Source organism: Camponotus floridanus, unplaced genomic scaffold (genome assembly GCF_003227725.1).
Source record: "Camponotus floridanus strain SB8 unplaced genomic scaffold, Cflo_v7.5 scaffold94, whole genome shotgun sequence".
Lineage (NCBI taxonomy): Eukaryota > Metazoa > Arthropoda > Insecta > Hymenoptera > Formicidae > Camponotus > Camponotus floridanus.
This window is the reverse complement of record NW_020229865.1, coordinates 181,376-196,918: the sequence shown is the minus strand read 5'-3', so window position 1 is coordinate 196,918 and position 15,543 is coordinate 181,376. Positions and strand designations below refer to the sequence as shown.

The 15,543-nt window shown below is 33.3% G+C and overlaps 2 long non-coding RNA genes across 3 annotated transcripts; one reads left to right on the top strand and one right to left on the bottom strand.

The window, feature by feature from the left end:
• Positions 1-5,426: 5,426 nt before the first annotated feature.
• Positions 5,427-6,140, bottom strand: LOC109610489. The gene is made up of 3 exons (XR_002192866.2): positions 6,128-6,140; positions 5,666-5,904; positions 5,427-5,566 (listed from the first exon to the last, which is right to left on the bottom strand). It is a non-coding gene; the product is annotated as an uncharacterized LOC109610489 (long non-coding RNA).
• A 2,207-nt stretch (positions 6,141-8,347) lies between these two features.
• Positions 8,348-15,295, top strand: LOC112639862. Of its 2 annotated transcripts, none has more exons than XR_003123709.1 (3): positions 8,348-8,521; positions 13,653-13,960; positions 15,033-15,295. It is a non-coding gene; the product is annotated as an uncharacterized LOC112639862 (long non-coding RNA). The 2 variants fall into 2 exon arrangements; XR_003123708.1 differs by having other exon boundaries at positions 13,650-13,960.
• The last annotated feature ends 248 nt before the right edge of the window (positions 15,296-15,543 follow it).

Here is a 15,543-nt window from a genome sequence, read left to right as displayed (position 1 = left end):
TGAAAGAGTGAGAAGGCGAAGGCCCGAACTGTGGAAGAACAATTCTTGGATGCTCCACCAAGACAATGCATCATCACATTCTGCGTTGTCTGTGAAGTCGTTTTTCGCGAAACACAAAATCACAGTGTTGGACCACCCACCCTACTCGCCCGACCTGGCCCCCTGTGACTACTTTTATTTCCAAAAGTAAAATCAGAGCTAAAGGGGACAAGATTTCAGAGTGTAGAGACAGTAAAAGCAAAAGCGACGGAGGTACTCAACAGCCTAACGGAAGCGGACTTCCAGCACTGCTTCCAACAATGGAAAATACGTATGGAGCGGTGTAGGGATCGCCAAGGAGAATATATAGAAGGAGAAAATTTGTATAATGTAAATAATAATAAATAAAATGTTTTTTAGCACCAGTCCGGTTATTTAATTGCCACACCTCGTACATACGATCTGATGAATTTATCAGTTGTACTAAAAAATATTTTCTAATAATGAAGCATATTGCGAAGCCAAAATTGCGATTGAGCACAGAGACCACGTCGCCTTTCAACGGAAAAGTTAAAAGCGACGAAGAAGGAATTCGAGGCCATGCTGCGCCTGGGAATCGCTCGCCCGTCACAGAGCTCCTAGGCATCGCCCTTGCACATGGTACCGAAAAAGAGCCGACGACTGGCGGCCTTGCGGAGATTATCGCGCTCTGAACGCGAGAACCTACCGATATCCAGTGAGGCACATCCAGGATTTCTCCCAGTCACTTCATGGGAAAAACGTTTTTTCCACCATCGATCTGGTACGAGCCTTCAATCAGATTCCGGTCGCGGAGGAGGACATTCCAAAGACAGTCATTACGACGCCTTTTTGGACTCTTCGAGTTCGAATTCATGACCTTCGGTTTGCGTAATGCAGCGCAGACTTTCCAGCGCTTTATTGACGAGGTGCTGCAAGGGCTGGAGTTCTGCTACGCGTACATCGACGATATCCTCATCGCATCAACATCAGAGGTAGAACATCTGAAACACCTGAGAATTCTGTTTGAGCGGCTGAAGAAGTATGTGTCATCATCAACCCAGCAAAATGCGTATTTGGACAGCCCGAAGTTAAATTTCTCGGCTACCTCGTTTCCGGCGCAGGGACTCGCCCGCTACCGGAAAAGGTCGACGCCATACGGGCCTATCCACGACCCGACACCGTGAAGAAATTACGTCAATTCTTGGGCATGTTGAATTTTTATAGAAGATTCTTGCCCAAGGCTGTAGAGATTCAAGCACCGCTTAACAACCTGCTGCTAGGCAATGTTAAAGGGAAGTCGCCAGTCAACTGGACATCAACGTCTATAGAAGCATTTGAATCAAGCAAGGAATGCTCAGCCCAAGCAACCTTGCTGGCTCATCCCGAGCCCGATGCACCGCTCGCAATCTTCAGCGACGCGTCAGACTACGCAGTCGGAGCAGCCTCCAACAACGGATCGGAGATGCCTGACAACCCCTTGAATTCTTTTCCAAAAAGCTAAGTCCTGCGGAAGCAAAATACGGAGCCTACGATCGGGAGTTACTTGCTATTTACCTAGCAATCAAGCACTTCAGACACACCGTGGAGGGACGGTCGTTCACAGTCTACACGGACCACAAACCTTTCGTCTATGCGTTTCACAAGAAGACGGTCCAATGTTCACCTCCTGTTCAGACACCTGGACTTCATCAGACAGTTCACCACCGATATCCGCCACGTTTCCGGGGAGGACAACGTGGTAGCAGACGCTCTGTCGCGCGTGGAGGAAGTTCAGCGTACTCTCGATTTCGAAGCCTTGGCAGCAGCCCAACAAGAAGATGAAGAGCTCCGGCGATACTTGGAGGAAGACTCCACCCTCGTACTGAAAAAGGTGTGCATCCCTGGCACCGACGTGGCAGTATTTTGCGACGTCCCATCACAAACAGTGCGGCCCTTCGTTACTCAAGAGTTCAGGAAAGTCGCATTCGACTCACTGCACCAGCTGTCTCACCCGGGAATCAACGCGACGGTCAAGCTCGTAACTCAGCGTTACGTATGGCCGTCGATCAAATCTGATTGCAGACAATGGGCCCGCAGCTGCATCCAATGCCAACGCGTCAAGATCTCTCGCCATGTCTCCTCACCTGTCGGCACATTCGCACCACCTTCTGCCAGGTTCGAACATATACATATAGACATTATAATCATGCCACTGTCAGAGGGATGCCGATACTGCCTGACTATAGTAGACCGATACTCTCGCTGGCCAGAAGCTGTTCCCCTGCACGACCAAGAAGCTTCAACTGTCGCACGTGCTCTCTACGATGGATGGATATCTCGGTTTGACACGCCATTGAGAATAACCACGGATCAAGATAGGCAGTTTGAGTCATATCTTTTCAAGCAATTGATTAATCACTTGTTAGGTACGACTCACCTAAGAACAACCGCATACCACCCTTCAGCCAACGGCATGGTTGAACGGTTACACCGTCAACTAAAAGCAGCAATCATGTGCCAACAGCAACATCGATGGACACAGAGCCTTTCTACCGTCTTGCTGGGCATCCGCTCAGCCTGGAAAGAAGACCTGCAAGCCACGGCAGCCGACATGGTCTACGGGAAGTCGCTACGTCTTCCGGGCGAGTTCTTAGGATCTCTACACCGCGACAACGCAACAGACAACGTAACAGATTTCGTCAAGGAGCTACGCCAACACCTGAGGGAATTGAGACCGACGAAGGTATCTCGCCATGGTACGGGTAAGACGTTCGTGTTCAAGGACCTTGCTACCTCGGAGGAAGTCTTTGTACGCCACGATGGTCTCAAACAGCCTCTGCAACAACCGTATGACGGCCTATACAAAGTAATTAAACGAGCAGAGAAGACGTTCGTGGTTCGCATGAACGGCCGTGACGTTACGGTTTCCATCGACCGCCTTAAACCAGCATACATCATGGCCGATGATCCACTCGTCTCTCAGGAAAGCAACAACGATCAGGACGTTCCAGGCCCTTCCGAAAAGAACACAGTAATCACAGACCTACCAAATACACACAAACACACATAGCAGAAAACAATACTAGAAAACTCGACCAACCACATAACCAAATCAGGCAGACGTATCCTTCCCGGACCGGCTACAGGGAGGATTTTCATAAATTCTTATATATCGTTAAACACTAGCAAGAGGGTACTGTAGGGACAATTGTCTTCTACTCCGCCGCGTTACACACACACGCACACGTTCGGAAATCCTAACAGCTTTCTAATTCCCGCATGCATGCATTCGCTTTCACCTCCACAGATTTACAACCCTTGCATGTTCCGCAGCCGTATAGATTGCCATGTAACATTTGGCAAACACACGGCTTTTCCTTACGCAACCCGTCCCTTGTAAAATTTCTCCTTCCATAAAAAAACTCCTCTCGGTTCGTGCATGCCGAACCCGGATTTTTCCAGAGAGCAGTAACTTTTCCGCCTCCAGACACATCACTTGCTCGCATACAGTACACATCCACACCTACACATAGTATACAGGCATTCGTAATTGTAATTAGAAGTAAATACAGAATTATTGTTTATCATAACGTTCAGTTTTAATTGTGTTTTACCCACACATTTATATGTCATCTCAAATGGATGATATGATTTTAAATGTTTAATATATGCTCGAGTATCTCCGAAAATCTTTTTTAAACAAATTCGACAATCCATTTTTGGCTAAAGCAATCTTTTAAAATACGATGTTAGTATTTGAAAAATTATTATTTAAGCGTAATATTTTATGTTTTAAAAAGGCGCAAGAAAATTAATTGTTACATATGTCAAAAACAAATAATAAAAGTTAATACTAAACTAATAAAACTTAATACTAATGAGAAAATAAGTTCGGTATATATATATATATATATATATATATATATATATATATATATTATACAATAAATAGCAATAAATCAATATTACTAAATAAAAAGTAATAGATTTTCAAAAGAGCAAATGATACAAACAAGTTGTGAAAACAAGTTTTCAGACTTATACACAATGAAGACTAACCTCTTTTTATTTTATTTAATGCAGTGCACAGAAAGGGAATGTTCTCATCCCAAATTGTATGGATCTCATAAATTCCCACTGAATTAGATACCACATATTTTCACATTCTTTCGAATAACACGCATTAAATGTTACAAAAATCTTGAAAAATACATCCAATGCTTTTAATACCGTCGGCATAGAATACAATGTTGTATCGAGTCGAATGTATACATTGTCGATTGCAGTTATTTCTGGTCCAATGATGATTACAAAAGGTTGCATCGTAAGGTTCATTTGACGCATTTTATTTTGTTTGTCCTGACATATTTTTTCAATATCGCCAGGTACCTAAAGTAAATTACAAAAGGTAAGAAACCTCTAATTATAAATGTTAGTTTAACTTTAACAAATCTTTTTAAAAAACTGAAAAAGCGCCCAGTAAAAATGTCTGTTGTAAAACACTTCTATATATACATCATTGTCTCTTGATAAAATATCAATTTCGATTTTTTTTTATTTCGAATCTGGAACAAGAATGGAGTTTAACTTACTTTACAGTGTATTAGAATTCCTTCCTGACTTTCCGAGATTGTAGGTTTCCACATTCTTTTCTTGTTCCCAATTTTAAAAGTAATTTTACTTGATTTAGGAGCTACAACACTTGGTTAAAAGCCATATTTGAAGGATTGTTTTCGAATCTATGAGGAAATCAATAGATATGTATTAATAGAAGAAATATTAAGACACAGAGTGTCTAATAATAACCCATATATATGAAACATATCTGTATGTGTGTATCATTTTTATTACAAATTAAAATAAAATTTTTAATGTACGAATTTTAATGTACGAATATTTACCTAAGTTTAAATGCTGTGCATTCATTAAACTTTCATAAATGTTCCCTCCTGCAGATAAATTTTTTTAAAATAAGTGAAAAATTTACGTTCCAAGATTTCAATAACTTTTCTTTATATTGAGGAAATTTTCGATCAAAATCCCTTTCAATCTATAAGAATAAATACAAATTATTATACCTACGTGAACTTAATAAATTATTAATAAAGATTATTAAAGATTTAATACTCAAATTATAATATTTTGTTTGTAGTTGTTAGTAGTAAAATTTGCAGTTAAAAGTCTTTTTAAAATTATTTTTAATGTTCACTTCCTTTAATAAAGATTTTAAATGAAAAAAATTCATACGCTTTATTTCCGTGCTTGAATTGAGCTCTTATTAACTCATTCTCTATTATTTATATTTTAAATATAGTCTTATTTAAAAATAGTCTTATTTTATCATTAAAGCCTTATTTTATTATATTATTTCAAAATAAAGACATTTACCAATATATAAGAAGAATCCAATTTCAATATAGACCACTTTATAAATAAGTCATTAACATTTTTGTATATTTTTACTAGCGCAATCTTCAACGCGTAATATATATATATGACGCATCCCATTTTTCATTAACTTCATTCTGTCATTTTTGGTTGTGGATCAACCAAATTCTATGTTCTTCTGCGATTTGTTGATCATCAGCTGAGAAGAATTTAAAAAATTTTTAAAATTAATATTTATTGGACCAGTTATATATTTTTCAAAAATTCCATGATAAATCTTAATACAAAATATTAATACCTTGGCTTACAATAACATTTTGTTCAATGTGATTATTATTTTTCAACTTGTCAGCATAACGGATAAATTTTAATGCATTACGAAATTTATCGACCAATTTTCCTCTTGAGATACCAGCTTTATCAATTTTTGAATACTTTTTTCGTATAGGTGGCATATAGTAAGTTTCTTTACATTCTTTTGGAAATAACTCAATTATTTCCTCTGTAATTTTAGCAAAATCTTCGTTTTGAAGTGTTCTTTAAAAAAGAAAATTTAATATGTAAATAAATTGGTATATAATTCGGCTCTATGTATTTAAACAACATAATAATTAATATGTAAATATCACGATATAGAGATATAGTAAATGTAGATTATTGGATCTCAAATGAAAAAGATATTTTAAATAATACATAAAAGATAAAATATTGTAAAGTAACACAATAAAAAAATTATAGACAAAATAACATATAAATATACCTGATATTTAAATTTCAAAAAGTATGATATAATTATATCACATAAAATGGATTGGCATTGAGACGTAATATTTCCTCCATGTTGATTTATTAGTATCAGAGAATTACCGAAAGCTGTTTTTGATAATATTTCCTTTAAATTAAATTCCACTGTTTTTAAATTTAGTCTTGTTTTCTCTACAAGTGGTTCATATGGTAATATTTCTTTATTTTCGACTAAAGAATTATTCACATTTTGACAGTTATCGCTAATATCTTCTATGACAATAGCATTCTCAGGTTTTGTTGGAAGATTTATTAAATCAACAAGAATTGAATTATTTATATTATCATTCTCTGTACTAAAACTTGAACAATCAAAGTCAACTGTTTTATTGCGAATCTGTAAAAATAATTCAAATTTTTATTATTTTTCCATTTTATAATTACACTGATTAAAAATAGTAGCAAATAGAATCAGTTTAATTACATAATAATTAATATAAAAAATAGATAAAAAATATATAAATAGAGAAAACATACGTTGTAGTCATTGAAATGTCTGCGTAGTTTCAATCGATTTAAAACGTTGGGAATCAATTTATTGAAATCAGACGAATTACATTCGTTTAAAAGATCGCCCAAATCATCTACACTTTTAATATCATTCGCTACATAAAGAAAATATAAAATGTTAAATATAAGAAAATCTCAAATGTAAATATAAATTTATATCAAACTTCAGTGTAAATAAAATAAGAGAAAAAACGAATTATATATTTATATAATAAATTATAATTTATAAAAATGTATTAATTTATTGTGCACAACAAATAAGATTCAAAAGATACGAGTAAATCAAAAATATCCAAGGTTGGTTAAATAATAAATAAGATAATAAATAATAAATAAGATAATATTATAGTTATAAAGAAATTTTTATTCGAAAAGAAATAATAAATTAGAATTATCCCAACTCTTTAAAAGAAAATCCATTTCCTCGAAATGTTTCGAAATATCCAATTTTGAGCAGAATTAGTCTTCGCACATAAATGCGTATAATAATCGATGCGTATAATAATCGATGCGTATAATAATCGATGCAATTACTTCGGAAAATGCTCGAATGGATGTTACGGATGAGATCGTGGCAACAAGACCATCTTTTGTTTCATAAAAAAAAGAAAAGAAAATAAAGGAAGAAAAGAGCGATGACAGAAAATGAACGTTGTTTCGCTAGCGAAACGACGTAACGCACTGAATCGAGCGAAAAGAAGTTTTAGGCATACCAATGGAAAGGAGGGTGAGGGGGACTGAATATTCGTGTAACCGAAAACATTCTGTTTTGCTTCAGGTTTTTCTACACAGGTCCGATCTGTGTTTAGAAGCTTCTTTTCGATTCAGTGCGTTGCGTCGTTTCGATAACGAAACATCATTCACTTTCTGTCGACAATCTTTATACGCATCGATTACAGCAGCAGAAATGTCTGCAATGATTTGTTATTTAACTTTTATTATAGGAGATTTAATTCCTTATGATAATGAAGTTTGGGATTTTTATCTTATACTTTGTGAAATTATTAATATCGTAACAGATACAATTATTTCAAACGTTCAAATAAATTTCCTTAAAGGGTTAATAATTTCTCATCATGAAATGTATATACGATTATTCAATGATCATCTAAAACCCAAATTTCATTTTATGGTACATTATCCAGAAATTATTCGAAGAATGGGACCTCTTAAAAGTTTATCTTCTATTCGATATGAGGGATTTCATAAAATTTCGAAGAATTATGCGTTTATCGTAACATCAAGGAAAAATATAACATTAACATTAGCGATCAAATTGCAATTGCATTCTTGTTATAGATTTCTTTGTAAAAGAGGGCTTAACGATATAATTGAAATAAGTCCAGAAATAAGATTAGTATAAAGTGATTCGGATGCGCATTTAATAACACTCATTCGTAGGAAGACATTGGCAACTTGTTTCAACTCAATTTTTACGAATGTATCCCAAGTAGATGATAACAATTTAATGGAAGTTGCATGGGTTCGATATAATAGCGTTGTCTTTAGACCTACCCTAACAGCACATGATATCCTGCGTATCATCCCATTTTCATACTCATTATACTGTGATCATCCGTAAGATACTGAGAACAACTCTATAATATCTCTTATAGTATGATTCGGTTTTCTATCGCGTGCGTACAATCTCAGAATTTACTCAAAGATACGGTAAAGATACGTACGCCTTTCTATCGCGGGCGTATAATCTCAGGTTTGACGCCAAATATGGAAACGGTACATACGTTCAACGCCATCTGCATATGTTCCTGTTCCGGTCTCTTCCCGCTTGCTCGGTAATCGATGGAGTAAGAGATTTCAACGTGTTATCAAATCGAAGGTAATCCTTTTTTTCTTTAACTTTTATCTTACATATAATAGTAAATAAAGTTTAACAGACAGATTTTATATATGATTTACGTAATATTTTGTATATTTTTTACATACTTATAAAGCTTTTCTGCTTAGAATAGTTTAAGGTTATATACACAAAAAATGTAAAAATATAACATTTTTAATACATAATTAGTATAAAATATCTTACAAGTAACACTACCCAAATGTAAATCACCGATTTTGATAATTTTTGAATATGTTGTAGTAGACGTAAAAATAAGACATACGTATTTTTTTTTATCGGCGGAAAACCATATTTACACCCCTTTACACCCCTTTAAATTTATGGGTATCGATTTAATTGTTTTGTATATAAGGATTTAGTATTTTCGGCCCGAACCAAATAAAATAGTTGCATCGTCAAGAGATATGAAAAATGGAAAATTTTCGACTCGGTTCGATCATTTTTAGGGGGTAAACCACCCCCTGTATTTGAAACAAAAATTTTAAAAATGCCCAGATAATTGCAAATTTTATTCAAAAATTTTTAAAAAAATATATGTTACACTCGCATCCAAAACAAAAGTGAGACTGTTTGAGGATTTAAGGGTGACCACCCTTTTATCGAATTTCTTACGTAACATTTAAATTTATTCCGAAATAATGGTAAACAGTTTCATTTATCGTCAAATTAATTAATATTTACAAATTATAGTCTGATCAACCCTTCAATTCTATAAGGGGTGAGGAAAAACCTACCCTTAATAAGAGTAAGAAACCAGGATCGCGGCTCTTAGCATTACCCAGGATCACGACGGGGACGTGGCCGCGTGGATCCCATTTTATTTTATTTTTTTGGTTTTTTTGGTTTTTTGTTTTTTTTATTTGTTTATTGTTTTGTAATTTTTTTGTGTTTTTATTTGTATGTTGTTTTTTAATTTTTATATTTGTATTTTAACAATTAAAAAAAATTAAATTAATTAAACGTTACATTATAACTAACTTTAGTAATATTAATTAATGGCTATTCTTTATAGTCTTTACAATAATGAGGGACGCTTTGATTGCTGGGATCAAAAAAATGAGTAAAACATATATAATGTGTACACCAAGCGCACCTAATTAAAGCATTATCTTCACAATACTTGCAAGATGTATCACAATTTTCAAAACAGTATCGGACAGGAGTCTTGCATTTAGGTGGTTTTTCTTGAATATACCCACTTTTATACCATGCATATTTAAACATGTTTACAAACCTGGCTGAAGAAAACTGGTTATGAATCAGCGACTGAAGTTTTAATACATTGTTTCTTGCATGTAAATTGACATCAAAGCCATACAAAATTACCAGATCTGAAAAATGTTTTAAAAAATTTTTCCATGGTCTGAATCCATAAACATCTAGGGGTTGAATCATACCAGTTGTCCCAGCAGGAATTGTACAAATATTGACATCTTTGCCTTCTAGACAAACGTTGTCAAAATTTTCTTTGTTTGTCCTGTCCACGAATCTAAACATAAAACCGATTGTTTATCAACCACAGATAAGTAAATATCTTTGTACCATTGAACTGCCAGGTCAGATGATAATTTCCCAGATTTTGAAGGTACTACGACAATATTTTCTGCTTTATATATGTTCATTTCAACAACAGGTCCAAACTGCCCACCCGTTTCTTGTAAAACAATAAATAAAGGCGACTTGAGTAATCCACTAGCTGATACAATCGGTTGTATGGTATAGCTATGTGTTAATGAATTCTTCGATTGTGTTAAACATTCAACTTTTGCTGTTCCTTTGAAAGATAATGTTCGTCCTGCATGTGATTCATAATTAAAACCAGACTGATCTGAATTATAAACATTGTCAGCTCCTAATAATGAGATTTGCTCCCTAATTTTGGATACAAATTGATTTGCTTCTTGTACTAAATCATCTTTCTTTGATAAGAGCGTTTGGGTAGTGAATTTATTAATTTTTCTGGATACGATTCCGTGTTTTATTTTAAAATTGTGAATCCACTTTGATGAAGCCGAGAAACTTTCTTCTTTGAAATATGAATGCCTCCGTCGCCAGGCGAGCGCTCCTCACTCCTTATTGTTAGCTCGCGGCTTTTGTTTACATGAGATGCTCCGGGGCCCATTTCTCACATTCACATTCACATCCTGCAGTCCATATTTCAAAGAAGAAAGTTTCTCGGACAATCGCGTTGATCGTTAAGGGTTTCAACGGTGTTCTAATCTCGATTAAATTAATTTAAAAATCAGTAAACACCTTAAGCTCACCAATTACGTATTTTTATACCGAATACGTATACAAAAAAATGACGATGAATGTAAGAAACATTTTAAAATTGTTACAAGAAGCTTTTAATTATCCACAATATAATATTGATTCAGCTATTAATGATGATGAGAGAGCTTTTGCGTCACAATTGGAGAATATAATTAAAGACTCCATTGATTTTGCCTTGATATTTGAAAGTTATACTACTTTATGTTACGAAGATAATACTGCGCTTCCTGAAATCCATGCAATTGAAGAAGATTTCCAAGATGATTATAACGCTATTATTAATGATAATAAAAAAGTTAAAAACATGATAGATTTCGAATATAAAGAAAAAGCTGTTCAATATTGGCATTCTGGTACAAAAAAAAATTTAAAATTTGAATGTGTACAAAGTAAATTTAAAAAAGTTCAAAATATTACAATGTTATATAGATGGGAAAAGCAAGTAAAAGAAGGTGGCACAAGAAACGAGAAATTATTGGAAATTAGCAAATATGTCATGAAACAGTTTCAAAATGCACATTTGAAGTCAATACCAATTCATGATATTGATATTAAGAGATGGGCTTTAAATGCAAGAAATGAAGTACAACTACCTCGAGAATTTTGCACGGCTTCATCAAAGTGGATTCACAATTTTAAAATAAAACACGGAATCGTATCCAGAAAAATTAATAAATTCACTACCCAAACGCTCTTATCAAAGAAAGATGATTTAGTACAAGAAGCAAATCAATTTGTATCCAAAATTAGGGAGCAAATCTCATTATTAGGAGCTGACAATGTTTATAATTCAGATCAGTCTGGTTTTAATTATGAATCACATGCAGGACGAACATTATCTTTCAAAGGAACAGCAAAAGTTGAATGTTTAACACAATCGAAGAATTCATTAACACATAGCTATACCATACAACCGATTGTATCAGCTAGTGGATTACTCAAGTCGCCTTTATTTATTGTTTTACAAGAAACGAGTGGGCAGTTTGGACCTGTTGTTGAAATGAACATATATAAAGCAGAAAATATTGTCGTAGTACCTTCAAAATCTGGGAAATTATCATCTGACCTGGCAGTTCAATGGTACAAAGATATTTACTTATCTGTGGTTGATAAACAATCGGTTTTATGTTTAGATTCGTGGACAGGACAAACAAAGAAAAATTTTGACAACGTTTGTCTAGAAGGCAAAGATGTCAATATTTGTACAATTCCTGCTGGGACAACTGGTATGATTCAACCCCTAGATGTTTATGGATTCAGACCATGGAAAAATTTTTTAAAACATTTTTCAGATCTGGTAATTTTGTATGGCTTTGATGTCAATTTACATGCAAGAAACAATGTATTAAAACTTCAGTCGCTGATTCATAACCAGTTTTCTTCAGCCAGGTTTGTAAACATGTTTAAATATGCATGGTATAAAAGTGGGTATATTCAAGAAAAACCACCTAAATGCAAGACTCCTGTCCGATACTGTTTTGAAAATTGTGATACATCTTGCAAGTATTGTGAAGATAATGCTTTAATTAGGTGCGCTTGGTGTACACATTATATATGTTTTACTCATTTTTTTGATCCCAGCAATCAAAGCGTCCCTCATTATTGTAAAGACTATAAAGAATAGCCATTAATTAATATTACTAAAGTTAGTTATAATGTAACGTTTAATTAATTTAATTTTTTTTAATTGTTAAAATACAAATATAAAAATTAAAAAACAACATACAAATAAAAACACAAAAAAATTACAAAACAATAAACAAATAAAAAAAACAAAAAACCAAAAAAACCAAAAAAATAAAATAAAATGGGATCCACGCGGCCACGTCTCCGTCGTGATCCTGGGTAATGCTAAGAGCCGCGATCCTGGTTTCTTACTCTTATTAAGGGTAGGTTTTTCCTCACCCCTTATAGAATTGAAGGGTTGATCAGACTATAATTTGTAAATATTAATTAATTTGACGATAAATGAAACTGTTTACCATTATTTCGGAATAAATTTAAATGTTACGTAAGAAATTCGATAAAAGGGTGGTCACCCTTAAATCCTCAAACAGTCTCACTTTTGTTTTGGATGCGAGTGTAACATATATTTTTTTAAAAATTTTTGAATAAAATTTGCAATTATCTGGGCATTTTTAAAATTTTTGTTTCAAATACAGGGGGTGGTTTACCCCCTAAAAATGATCGAACCGAGTCGAAAATTTTCCATTTTTCATATCTCTTGATGATGCAACTATTTTATTTGGTTCGGGCCGAAAATACTAAATCCTTATATACAAAACAATTAAATCGATACCCATAAATTTAAAGGGGTGTAAAGGGGTGTAAATATGGTTTTCCGCCGATAAAAAAAAATACGTATGTCTTATTTTTACGTCTACTACAACATATTCAAAAATTATCAAAATCGGTGATTTACATTTGGGTAGTGTTACTTGTTAGATATACATCTCAGATATATATTTCGTATCAACAGAATAGTTTTACAAATTTAGAACGTGTTCAGGAATATCAAGCAAAAGTTCAAGTTGAACCTAAAACCGCGAGCATTCTCCAAGTAGCATTTCGGCGAGCTTGTTTCAGAAAAGAAATCGTATCAATAAAAAAAAAAATGCTCGGTTCGAGGTTCAAATTTAACTTTGGTTTGATCTGGACACAATAATATAATAATATACAAAGTACAATAATATTACAATAATATTATTATGCTTTGCGTAAAACTTAATTGCACTATTTCCTTCTCTGGTTTGTCAAATATGCAATACATTTTCTTTATTATTTTTAAAACGTCTTAAAATGATATATGTATATAAATATATATAACTTTCAGCAGCGTTCTTCGCAGTATTCTTCGCAGTGTTCTCTCTTCGCAGAGTTCTTCGCAGTATTCTTCGCAGTGTTCTCTCTTCGCAGAATTCTTCACAGGATTCTTCGCATGTTCTATACAGTGTTCTTCGCAGAGTTCTTCGCAGAGTTCTTCGTAGAGTTCTTCGTAGGGTTCTTTGCAAGGTTCTTCACAGAATTCATGTTTAAATTTATTGAGACAAATAGTCTCAAACAAAGTTGCTGTATTATATAATTGGCATGGTGCCAAAAAAAAAAAGAATTTTTCCCAGCTGAACTTGTGTCAAGTAATATTAAGTAAGTAAACTATTAAGGGGGAATACGCAGTCAGGCGGCGCAAAAACAGGATTTTTCTCAAATTTTTTAAAAGGAAACTAATAAAGTTTTTTATTTACAAATTCTTTTGCATAATATTAATCAACAATTTAAGAATATTTCGTAATTTTTTTATTAAAAAATAATAATTATAATTGTTGTGACTATTTTAATATGGCTCCTCAAAAAATTCCGGTGGACACTGTAACTCGAGGCAGGATCATCTGAAATAAAAAACCCAAAAACATTTCGTTAGTAGATGACTTTGCCTTCCGTGTGAACGAAGGATTTTTTTTGATGATTAGAACTTGTTTTAAAAAATAAAATCGGTCGATTTTTTAAGCAAAAATCGTGACTTAAAAGTTCTCTAAACTTAAAAGTTCTCTAAAAAATTCAAAATTTAATTTTTTTCAAAATCCTTCGTTCACATGAAAGACAAAGTCTTCTACTAACGAAATCTTTTTGGGTTTTTGATTTCAGATGATCCTGCCTCGAGTTACAGTGTCCACCGGAATGCCACTTTTTTTTAGGAGCCATATCAAAATAGTCACAACAATTATAATTATTATTATTTCTTAATGAAAAAATTACAAAATGTTCTTAAAATGTTGATTAATATCATGCAAAAGTTTGTAAATAAAAAACTATTCGTTTTCTTTTAAAAAATTCGAGAAAGACCCTCTGTTTTCGCGCTGCCTGACTGCGTATTCCCCCTTAAGGAACAATTTTTTTCTTCCTAACATTATTAAGGCTCTTGAATATTTTGATAAAACTAAAAATTACTTTTGATACACTTGTAATACATTATATTTTAATTTTCTGAAAAATATTAAAAATTTTTGAAATTGTAATAGTCATATTAATATTTTTCAATTATATCCATCATAATTACATACGAGTCTTAAAAACAAAATTAAAAAGAAGAAATTTCATTTTATTCTATTTTATTTAAATTACATTTTGCAAATGTGTTAGAGATGCCTTTTATTCAAATAAAAAAGAAGTTGAAATAATGAATAATTAATTTCAAAAAACATATTTCCTTCTGTTTTAGCTATTGTAAGAAACGCGCATGAAGCAGCAAAGGATGAGCACATATCTAATACAATAAAAGTATGGTTAGCTCACGCTAAAGAGCGTATTGATAGAGAGAAAGAAAAAAAAAGAAAAATTCAGAGGGATCGAAACGATCCTCCGGAAGAACTAGAAGAGCCCTCTGACTGAATGTGATAATTATCTTGTCAACGTATTTAAATAAGACACGTTAGCGCAAGAGCCAAAGATTACAATTAAGAATTTTGTTTTTTTCAAATTTTGTTCGAGTTATGATGAAAATCTTTATTTTGAGAGTTAACGATATATAGAGAATTTACTTTTTCTTTTATTTATAAATGTTATATATATATACATAACATATATGTAATGAAGAATAATGTGTTCATAATGTATATGACACATATTTTGAAGTATCTTAACGTTTTTGCAATAAAAACATCAATAAAAAATCAAAATTGACATATTAATAATCTAATCCTAACCTAACCTAATCCTAACCTATCCTGTTC